Source organism: Salvelinus sp. IW2-2015, linkage group LG6.1, assembly GCF_002910315.2.
Source record: "Salvelinus sp. IW2-2015 linkage group LG6.1, ASM291031v2, whole genome shotgun sequence".
NCBI lineage: Eukaryota > Metazoa > Chordata > Actinopteri > Salmoniformes > Salmonidae > Salvelinus > Salvelinus sp. IW2-2015.
This window is the reverse complement of record NC_036845.1, coordinates 18,826,684-18,838,963: the sequence shown is the minus strand read 5'-3', so window position 1 is coordinate 18,838,963 and position 12,280 is coordinate 18,826,684. Positions and strand designations below refer to the sequence as shown.

General features: G+C 45.3%; 1 pseudogene; it reads right to left on the bottom strand.

Moving 5' to 3' along the window:
* The window catches only part of LOC111965266 (nuclear factor of activated T-cells, cytoplasmic 1-like), a 75,122-nt pseudogene that overhangs the window by 27,370 nt on the left and 35,472 nt on the right, over positions 1–12,280 (bottom strand).

Sequence of the window (12,280 nt, the reverse complement as noted above, 5' to 3'; positions counted from 1 at the left end):
AGAGAGAGAGAGAGAGAGAGAGAGAGAGAGAAAATACAGGAGAAATGGTGGGACAGAGGTACAGATGCCATGTCTTAATTTGATCATCCTGTTGTTGCAGGAAATGCAAAGTTTGTAATTTCCTATTTGCCCTTACAAAAAATGTATCAACCCCTACTAAAATGTCAATTAATTATAATCCTGTTGCTGCAGGATTATTTTCCTGTTGTAGCAAACTGTCTCAAATTAAGATCCTACATCTGTACGAAGGTAACTTGAAAGACGTGAAAGAGAGAGAGAGAGAAGCAAAGAAAGAAAGAGAGGTTGCACATGCCCCGCTTGTGATTCATTCCTTAACTTGTGGCGAGCGTCACTATACAGGCAATGGAAACTTCTACAAATGTAAATACGGTTTGGTTAAAAATATAGTTCCTTAATGCACACCACATGTGGCTCTCTGGCAGACCCTGCTCTATTTTGACGGGAGGAGACCGGGGGAACGCAATGAAGGGAGAGAGAGAGAGAGAGAGAGGCAGACAGAGGGATAMATTAAAAGTGAGATATTAAGGAAAAGTGTGAGAGAAAGACAGATATATAGAGAACGATAGAGAGAGATAGTGATAGAGTGTGTAGCTGCTCTGTTGCGTCCTAACTTACCTTGGGCCTTCTCCACGAACACCACCTTGGAGTCTGGCAGAAAGTTGTGTCCACTCAGGAGGATCTTCTTTCCCCCCGTGGCGGGGTAGCTGTCCAGGCTCTGCTTCTCTATCAGGGGCAGCTCCTGGGCCGAGCGCTGGGCTGGAGTAGGGACAGACAGAGAAACAGACAGGCAGGCAGACAGACAGACACGAGGAGAGAGTGTTAATTCACATCCAACTTTGCACAATAGCTGGACAAAAAAAGAAAAACAGTGAGCGGACGTAGACTTTATACTACATATACAACAGCACTCTATATTGCTAAAGCTTTCCTTACCCACTCCCCATCCGCCCCCGGTCCTCCAGATCCCCTACCTCCCCAACTCTGCCATGTCACAGCAGGAGTTGGTTAGCAACAGCCTTATCAGTTTTCAAATGGCTTTTAAACACCACTGGCTATTTTCTGATTTTCAGACAACAGATGTTGTTTTTTTAACGTCAAATATATAAAAATGGATGAAAACAATTTTATCTGGTGACCCAATCAGCTTTTTTACTTTCTAGATTCATTATTTTTCATATTCACTCGGGGAGGAACAAGCCAAATAACGAGTCATACTTTGGTCATGCTTTATCCACCACCTGTCTCTGCTTTTATCAATGTACCTCGGGGTTCTTGGTTATCAAGACCATGTTCACAGCCAGGCACACAATGCTCCGTCATTACATCACTGTGAAATGTACTTGACTCATTCAATCGTCTGTAATAATGATCCATCAGAACATTGTAATTTCTTTTTGTAATCAATCAACACATGTATCATCATCAACCTCGGACTAGAAACTACAAGACTAGCACATTCCTACCACTCATCACACATAGTCTATCTCCTCAGGATGGACATGACCACAGCCCTCAAAGCCTCATCACCAAGCTAAGGACCCTGGACTAAAACACCTCCCCCTCTGAAACTGGATCCTTGGACTTCCTGATGGGTCGCCCCCAGGTGGTAAGGGTAGAAACAAAACACATCCGCCACGTTTGATTCCTCAAACACGGGCCCTCAGGGGGGTACGTGCTCAGTCCACCTCCTGTTACTTCCCTTGCGTCACTCATGACTGAACGCCAGGCACGACTCCAAACACCATCATAAGTTTGACGATGACAACATCGTCAAACTTAGGCCTCGTCACAGACAGCCTATAGGGAGGAGGTCAGAGACCTGACCGTGTGGTGCAAAGGACAACAACCTCTCCCTTCAACGTGATCAAGACAAAGGAGATGCATTGTGGACTACAGGAAAGAGAACGAGCCAACAACCCCATTCTCATTGACGGGCTGTAGCGGAGCAGGTTGAGAGCCTTCAATTCCTTCGGCGTCCACAATCACCAACAAACTAACATGGGTCCAAGCACACCAAGACAGTCGTGAGATGGCACGACCAAAACCTATTCCGTCTCAGGAGAAAAGATTTGGCATGGTTGCTCAGATCCTCAAAAAGGTTACAGCTCACCATCGAATAGCATCCTGACGGTTGCATCACTGCCTGGTATGGCAACTGCTCAGCCTCCGGACCGCGAGGCACTACAGAGGGTAGTGCGTGCGGCCCAGTACAATATCACCGGTGTCAAGCTTCCTTGCCATCCAGGACTCTAAACCAGGCGTGTTCAGTGGAAGGCTCCCTGCGAAAAATTGTCAAAGACTCCAGCCACTCAAGTCATAGGACTGTTCACTCTTGCTACCGCTCTCTGGCAACGGGAAGGTACCGGAGCTCCAAGTCTAGGTCCAAGAGGCTTCTAAACAGCTTCTACCGCCCAACCATAAGACTACCTGAACAGCTAATCAAATGCTGTTACTCTCTGTTATTATTATGCATTAGCGCCACTTTAATAACTCTACCTACATGTTCATAAATTACCTCAATTACCTCGGACACCGGTGCCCCTGCACATTGGCTCTGTACCGGTTACCCCCTGTTATAGGCCCCGCTATTGTTATTTTACTGACTCTCTTTAATTCATTTGTTATTCTTATCTTCTTACTTTTATTTTATTTTTTTGCTATTTTCTTTAAAACTGCATTTGTTGGTTAAGGGGCTTGTAAGTAAGCATTTGACTGTAAGGTATTCGACGCATGTGACAAATACAATTTGATTTGATGTTCCATTCAACAAATTTTGATTCTAACAAGGAGGCATATTCATCAGATCCCGTTATTTACTAAAGTCCGATTGGATATTTTGGTCTGTTTTCTCTGTTTAATATTTTAAAAAGTTGTCCCGTTTCGGTTTAGAAGAAGTGCCTGCTAACTGAAGCTGTATGAGCTGGTAGCATGAGCCTAGCATACAGAAATCGGCGGTAGTAGTTTTTTTATCCTGTATCAATTGGGGGGCGTGACATGAACATAAATTGGGGTTGACTCCATACAAGCATTTTACTCTGATTTTTAACCTCAACATATTGCTGAAATACACCCAATAAAACTGAGATTCGATGTGATTTACAATACACACATGACTCCCATTGAAGAGACAAACTCATTTTTGCTGGGGGGAAATATTGGAGATTGGGATCTTTCCCACGCGTTTCCCTGGCATCTTTCCATTGTTTGTCGAGTTCCATTGTCACTCTTCACCCCCATCTATTAACATCCTACCAAAATCCAGACTGGTAGAGCACCAGGTAGCAATGAAGTAGAAGGAGGTGCCCTCTCTGTGTAGCAATGGAATACACAACATAGTTGGCATAGAAAGCTCAAGTTAGGTTCAAGTTAAGTCCTGCTGTGCTCTTTTGTAAGCTCTTTTAAGAATAGATCTTTGGAATTTTCCGCGGGAGGTGGTTTATTTGAGCACATCTTTGGAAAGTGAGCAGCTCTCAAACCTTTAATCGCTTCAGCAGTAATTTGGATGTCACCACTTGGAACACAAGCAGTGGGATGCTACAGTGTGTCTGTTTTGTGTGTGTGTGTGTGTGTTGTGTGTGTGTGTGTGTTGTGTGTGTGGTTGTGTGTGTGTGTGTGTGTGTTGTGTGTGCTGTGTGTGTGTGTGTGTGTGTGTGTGTGTGTGGTGTGTGTGTGTGTGTGTGTGTGTGTGTGTGTGTGTGTGTGTGTGTGTGTGATGTGTGTGTGTGTGTGTGTACGTTGTGCGTGTGTGGTCCGTAGCGCTGTGCTCGTACGTCCCGCAGCGCCACACTCATCACGTAGGCTCACAGCACAGCTAGATAATATGCGTACGTACGATCACGTAGCACACGCGCACAGCCACACAGCACGATCGACATACTCACCACACTATCAGAGCTACACTTTACAAGTTTTTTTCTCTTCTTTTCATTGTGACCACCTTCCAATTAACACTGACTGTTTGTCTCCTTAAGCCTCGCCATTTTTTCTGTATGCTCAACCAAATGCTATTGGTAGTAGTGACTTTTTATCCATTCTCTACTACTTGCCTATCTGCAGCATCGGGCTCAACTGTATCGACTTCCAGTTGGAAGGACCCATTTATCTATTATGATGTGTGGAACTAAGCTTTACTCTTTTTTCCTGCTATGTCATTGAACTGTGCTTCAAAAACATTAGTGCCCATCATCATTTTCTCACTGACCCCATTGTAAAGATCTCTTTCGATCACTGAAATTGCACATCTCTATTTGTGAAGCCCGCTACTTGCACCAATAAGGGTCACAAAATCTACACTTTTCCCCTCCCTGCTGCAAAACACCCCACAACTATGAAGGCTGCCACCCCCGTGACTATACCTGACACACACTCCTATTCCCTCGGTTGAACGGAGCTACTGAAGTGTTCTTCGCCCTGCCAAGCCCTCCCTCTCTTTTTCCTGTCTCAAATGCCATAATTGATGGTCATATTGGCCCAAACAGTTCTTTAATATTTTGTTTTATTACACCAGAACACAGCAACGGACATTTTTTCTAAAATACCAACCCAAGACTACTTCTTTGTCTACCCCATGAATGGTGCTTTCTGCCTGAGTTTGCAAACCCATTAGTCTTGTTTTTTGTAAATCACATATAATAAAATTACATCGCAGCATCGATTCATTTTTGGGGTAGCCTTAATACGTCAAGGCTTCTTCTTTCCAATATGACACACAAAAAAACACTCAATTCAATACCTCTCGTACTATTGTGGCAATTAGAGAACTTTTTTCGCCTTTCATTCCACTTTTTGTCTTCGACCGGCAAATCAACGGACACATAAAGACTCATACTCAATTTCAAAACTATGTTTCGCAAACTGCAATTAATTTTATCGGCTGAAACAATATATGCAGGACTCGCTATTTAAGACTGTCATTACTAGTTAGTGAACATATCGTTGTATATATCGTAAGTCATCATAAGTAGACATTTCTACAATTGAGAACAACACGTAGAGTATATCCTCTATACCTACATGGTCTCATGCTCGTAAGTTGCCGCCTAACTTACCAACTACTCACAACAAGGTTTATTACATCTGCACACACACCACACAGACCACTACACCACTATCACCCACACCACAAGGCACATCACACCATCTATCGCACTAGCACATCACATTAGCGATCACACTCCCTACAGAGGCACAACACAGCAACTAGTCGACATTCTCTGCCAACCATCACTATCACACCCAATGAACTGCTACTCGCGTTATTTGAAACACACATTCATCCACAGGTGCACACACACACAAATCCCATATAAGCGTCGTTTACGTCTTTCTCGCTCTATTGGGATGCTCAGTGATACGACTGTGCCTTCGCGTTTCGCATGGTCTGTGAGTGTGTGTGGGTATATGGCAGTTAGTTGTTGAGGGTGGTCGCTTTGTGTGTTGGGTAACCTCAAGTTCAAATCTATCATGGGGTGACTGAACCAATAGTGTGTGTTGTGGGCTCAGAGGTGTTGTTGTTTGTTTGGTAGTGTGTCGAGTGTGTTGGCTGACCTGCTTAGTATGATTAAGCTGTGTACGTCGGCGGGCTAGCTACTAGTTTAAGCTGTATATCCCCCAGTGGCGATTTATTGACTTTGATTCCTAAAGTTAGTGTATATACTGTGATAATGAGCTGGTGTTCCATAGTCTGTATTCCGCGAGAGGAGACCCCTTGGAAGTACTGGGGGTCCGATCACCTTATTGATTGGCGTTTATGGAGTCATAAGAGCAGAAGCAAAGGCAAGTGAACACAATGTACTTGTGCCACCTCGACAGGACAGGAGGTCAGGGCCCCTGTAAGACGGATTATCTGCGTCTGGGCGAGGGGGGATGGGGCAATGGAATGGAAGTGATTAATCATCCGCTCCAAACTTGCTCCGCACCCTCTCTAGAAAGTAGTCTCCCACGCTTCCGGTCCATAAACTGATCTATATCTTTGAGATAAGACCACAAAGCGCACTGAAGATGTCGGATACTGCGGAGGCGGAGCCGCGTGTGGTGTGATCCCGGTGTGTGAAGCAGCAGAAAACTCTCAGCACCACCCTGTGGCTATATCGCTATTAAATCGGGGGGCTCGACATGAAGGGAGAAAGGGCGATCAAAGAGGAATGGTGTGGATGTGAGGGACAGGGCTGGGATGTGAGCAGCGGAGAAGTGTCACATCCTGAGGGAAGAACGAAGAGATGCGGAAATAGAGAACAGTAGATGGGGGGTGAAAAATAGGGATGGTCATGGAGGATGGAAAAGGGATGATAGTGGGTGGATGAGATAAATCTGGGCTGTAGGTTCTAGAAGATGGCCTGCTAGACGTATAGCAGATGCTGGATTCCCATCTCTATCTCAGGGATGCGCCCCTTGATTGACATACCTGGAGATTAAGAATACTAGAACAATGGAGCGGACTCACCATGAGTCTACATTACACACTGTGGCAATCTGTCCACTCACTCCCTTTCTACCCCGTGGAGTGTCCTAGCTAAGGACGAGGTGTGAATGGAGTCAAGTACAATTTCACAGTCGATTGTGAAATGAGGCGGAGGCTTGTGTGTCTGGCTGCTGAACATGGCTCTTGATAACCAAGAACCCCCCGGAGGGGTGTGAGCCACTTTGACTAAGAACACGCAGAGTGACAGGTTAGGGTGGTGGTTGATGAATAGAGCACTTACGAAGATCCGCAAGACTAGAGAACGATCATAACGTGTGACCGCGTCGAAGTGCTAAGCTGGGTGTCCGCCCTGCGAGTCAATCAGTGGGAAAAAAGAAATTGGAAACTCCGAAAGGGCACAAGAAAAGCTCGATTTGGGGCCCGATTCAGGAATAAATAAGGGAAGTTGTCGGGGTAGTGTGTTGATCCGGGAGTGTGAGAAAGGTATATCGTCGTTTCACGGTCAGCATGTGGTAGGATGTTTCCAACAACTGATGGGTCAGTGGGAGAACAATCAATCGAAAAAGAGCCGAAATAGTACCGATGGGAAGGAAGGCGGAATAAGCTGGTGGTCCGGAATGGTGACGAGAGACCTAACTCCTGTACGCGAACAAGAAAGTAGTGGAGAGCATAGACAGGAGTACGCAGGTTCTACAAAATAGGTTGAACCTCTGCTCTAGTGAGTCTTAGCCAAAGGGAGCGAGACATGCAGGATAGCCTGAGAGGTTGCGCATCTTCACCCAGTAGAAGAACAGACACCGCTGGTCAGGGAGATAACTTGACGTGGTAGCAGATGCTGATGTATCAAGTCGTGCGTGTACCAGTGTCTACTGAGGTGTTAGACCTGGGAGTTGTGAATTGATGAACGCTAATGAGGAATGGGCTAGGCTAATACTGACCGGTAAGGGTGTGACTGGCACTCCCATCCTTAGCTGTAGCTGAGAACTTCTTCACTTCTATTCGCAACGGTGAGGGTATATTAAATGCAACACCCTCCTGTTATCGACAAAACGACTCTGCAGCGAATCACTAGACCGTTCCTGCTCTTCGTCACCAGCACAGAGAGCAATTGTTTGACAACACATAGGCGAGTATAATGCGAGATCACAGATGAACATGAACGTTGAAAACAGACAGCCACAAGGCAGCAGTATCCGTATTAGTATGAGACAATAATGGAACCGAAAGGTCAGACGATGTCTCCTCTGTTCCTTCGGAAGACACGAGGCGTCACCACATACGCTCCTCGTGCCAATCGCGGTGAGATCCGATCACTGCATCACCCAATCAGTCACGTGGTGCTCAGCACAAGACCTCAGACGATGCGGTTGTCGCGCAGTTCGACGCTTGCCCTGTGGATGAGATTTCAACGTGGACCAGATCGGCAAGAAGATTGACTGCTCTTCGATTAACAGCCTTGAGAATCTAACCAAGTTGCTGCCGATTACAGCGATAAGTCAGACTGATCTCTCCTCTCCCCATCCCACAACAGACGAGATGAAAAGCCCACACATGCGTCGAGCGTATATAATGAACTCAAATATGAAATTGTAGAAGATAGAATAAGGGTAATATCTCAGACAAATAACTATCAACCGTGGCAAAGAAGTAGGGGTGGAAATAACACCTAGGGTAAAACATGTGCGAATGTGCTTGCGTGAATAGTGTGTGGTAAGTCGTGGTTGTGTGTGAGGTGTGTGTGAATGCTCCGTGTATGTGCTGTGCTGTGGTCGTCGTTCTGCTGTGCTGTAGTGTGTGCTGAGCTGTATAGTGTCGCTGGCTTTCACCTGCGGTCTCGTACCTCCGTCAAAATTAGTGAGCCAGAGGTGATTCTGCCAGGCCTGACCACAGTCGTGATGTGTCGTGCAATGTTGATAATGGTAGCTGTGTGTGTCATGTATATGTTATGAAGAATACCAAGGCAGGTATGTAATCTTGAATTCTAGTATGAGAAAGTGTGTCGATGTACGGAGACCGTAGTATGATGAGCAGCTCGCTCACAGACTGATTTAAGAGGGAAGATATAAGAATACAGTAACGAGAGTAGGCGAAGAAGCGAGGCATCGGTCAAGAAGTCTACATTCGGGCTTAAGTATGTGCTTAGGATAGTCTTCTCTCAGTGCAGACAAATATTCATCGGTTCGTCAAATGACAGACGTGTGACACCTTCGGCACCATAGCCGTATGTGTAATACCTTCATTTGAGATCGGTAACCAGATAGTGTTTCTATCATTGATTACGCAGAAGACGAATATAAATACGCCGAACCAGTCAATACTAGAGTATGAGTACATATAGGAGTTTATCTTATCTCACACTTTACACTATATCTTCACTCTCAGTATGAATATCTCCTCCTATCTGGGTGTGAAATGCTTTCAGAACTATTAGAAATCTCAGATTGCTCAGGACAATTTCAAAGTCGTGATACAAATCTAAGCTTACCATTACTTTTTCTAGAATAAGGGGAAAGCCTTTTATAGTACTCTTGAATGATGGTCCTGTTCTTATTAGCTAGAATGCTTCTTACTCATCGCTTTATGACGAATTCCGCCAACCAGTTGAATACCTAATTTACGCAAATTCCAAAGAAAAAATGAGCTACAATCTCAGCGAGAGCAATAATGTCAACAGAATTGTCAATGCGTAAGGATGCTAATAAAGTCTAGTATCAGGTCGGGTATCCTTCAGGGTCCATGAATGCCCGGTTTAATCATGTACCTGCCTGCAGGATTATTAATTCCTGTGTGTAACGCACCAAACCTGTCTCAAATGAAGATCCTACATCTGTAGCTGAATAGGAATAATCTCAACGATCCTAAATTTCTTAAGCAAAGAAAAGAAAGAGGACGTTGCACATTGCTCGCTTGTGATTAATGTCCTTTAACTTGTGGCGAGCGTCACTAAACAAGGGCACTGGAATACTGGTCTTACTAAATGCTGAACAATACGCGTTTGGTGTAAAAATATAGCTCCTTAATGCACACCTACCACATGTACGTGCGTGCTCTCTGAGGCAGAACCGACTGGGCTCTATTTTGACCCTGGGAGTTTGAGAACCGATGGGCTATCACGCATCATACGATTTAGAGGGTGTCAGAAGAGAGAAGAGGCAGGACAAGGGATAACTTAAAAGTGGAGATATTAAGGTCAGGGGAGAGAGTGTGATGGCTGTCTTTGTTTGAGCTCATCCTAATTGTACCTTGGGCCTTACATACACAACGAACGTCCAGCCTTTGGAGTCTGGGAGAAAGTTGGTCGAACTCTTTTCAGAGGATCATGTCTTTTTTCTCTCCTCCACTCTTTTCCGTTTTGTTGGGCGTGTAGCTGTGCCAGCGCTCTTCTCTATCAGGCGGCAGCTCCTGTGATCCGATGCGCTGGGCTGGAGGAGGACAGACAGGCAGGCAGGAACAGGCAGAAGGCCAGACAGACAGACAGACAGTACAGGACAGACAGGACAGACAGACAGACAGACAGACAGACAGACAGACAGACAGACAGAACAGACAGACAGACAAGACAGTACAGACAGAACAGACAGACAGACAGACAGACAGACATGAGGAGAGAGTGTTTAATTCAACATCCAACTTGCACAATAGCTGACAAAAAAAAAAAAAAAAACACGTGATGCGAGAATTATAGCATCTCTCCAATCAATGAGGCAGAGCTGCGTAACTAATATCACACGATCAGCACTCTGGTATCCTGCTTCTCAATTGAACTTGTATCCATCATTACATCTCCAACTCGCCGCACCCATGCGTGCCCTGGCTCGGACTCTCACAGCCTATCCCCTGATTCTTCGTCCGAACTACATCCTGGTCATCTTTGCTCTGTGAGTTGCGGTTAGTCAAGCCCAGACAGTATACGCCCTGGCTTAACAGAGTACTTTCAAACGTTTATTCCTCGTTTGTTTCTCATCTTGCTTGATTCTCTGGTTTTTTGAGTTTTATTCACTTGTCTTTTACAGAACAACAGATGATTTTTATACATCTATTCACACGAACTACCTTTAAGGTCGCTCGAATTATACTGAACAGTGATAAAAATGAGCAAACAATATTTAACTCTAGCGTGATGACCACACATCTCAGTCGGGATCATGGTATACTTTCGTGATTAGAGTGATATATTACAGCTTTCTCTGCAAAATATCTCCACCTGCGAGGGAGGAACAGAGCCATCCAATATATATCTGCGTAGTATACTTTATTTTCCTGCTACTACACACACACCACCTGTCTCTGCGCACAGAGCAGCTTTTATCAATGCCACCCCCACCTCGCGTCACGCTGGGCAGACGCATCCCCGGAGTTGCTGTCCGGTGTCTATTCAAGAGTCATTGTTTTCATATCATGCTCCAACGACACTGACACCAAAAAGTCTTCCGGTTCCCATATACCCACCACTCACACATGTATAGCAAAGTAGCTTGTGACTTGATCTATCGACTCACGGACATTCGCCCTCCTAGTGCATCAACATGAGATGAATCCAGTCGAGCAAAGCGACATCCATGTCCTAAGTTTCTTTTTTGATAAGGATCCAATCCTAGTCAACACACCGTGTATCTCTATGCAATCGAAAACGCGTGCAGCAAATATCCTCTCCGGATGCACTAGAGTCGCAAGCCCCCATGCAAACTAGCACCCATTCCTAGCGCACCTGCCATCACACCAGTAGTCTTCTTCCATGCAGTGTGTTGTAGATTGGTGAGTCACTCATCCACCATCCATCACATGTCACAAATAAATTATCGATACACCACATATACACAACACACAGCAGTCCACCGGAGCACACTCACTGCACGCATTTGACCATAGGTTAGCGGTTAGTTCTCGAGTCGGGCACACTTCAGATAACGCCCCCAGTATCTCTAGAGAGTGCTTACGAGTTCAACAAAAATCATTCGATGAAAATAACCTTCCTTAAGAGTTTGAGAGTGAGTAACTGTTCACCTCTCGACGGTACAAACATTAGTAAGATTGATAATGGCATCCAAGATCTTTAAAATGCGACTGAGAGCAAGTATGATAACATGAGTGTGCCCACAGGTCACCCAGTGCACAGCATTGTGTATCTGCCAATTAAAGTAATGCATTCAAAAACTTGGCGAGCAAATCCTGGACTACTTCAAGCTAAGCGGAAAGGAATGAGAGTTAGGATTTTGACAGATTGGCCTGTCGTCCAATAGAAGGCAAAATTCCCTACTAATCTACGTTTGAGAAGCTTTCCACTGATGCTTATAGTAGCTGTCCTTCGCTTGTCTTCGGTTGCTTATCGTTCGAGTTTTATATGTGTGAAGTTCCCACTCTTTCGGAACCCTCCAAATGGCATGTTGCATTGTGTGTTGCACCTGTGGATATGTGGTTCATAAGAACAGTCATTGTGTGTGTGTGTGTGTGTGCTGTGGTGTGTGCTGTGTGTGTGTGTTGTGTGTGTGTGTGTGTGTGTGGGTGTGTGTGGTGTGTGTGTGTGTGTGTGTGTGTGTGTGTGTGTATATATGTGTGTGTGTGTGCACCTTGTGGATATGTGTGTTCATAAGGAACAGGTCATTGAGCGTGTGTGTGTGTGTGTGTGTGTGTGTGTGTGGGTGTGTGTGTGTGTGTGTGTGTGTTGTGTGTGTGTGTGTGTTCGTGTGTGTGTGTTGTGTGTGTGTGTGTGTGTGTGTGTGTGATGCTGTGTGTGTGTGTGTGTGTTGTGTGAGTGTGCGTGCGTGCGGTGCGTTGTATATGTGTGTGTGTGTGCACACGTGGCGTGTAGTTTACTCACAGCACTCGGATGGGGTTGGC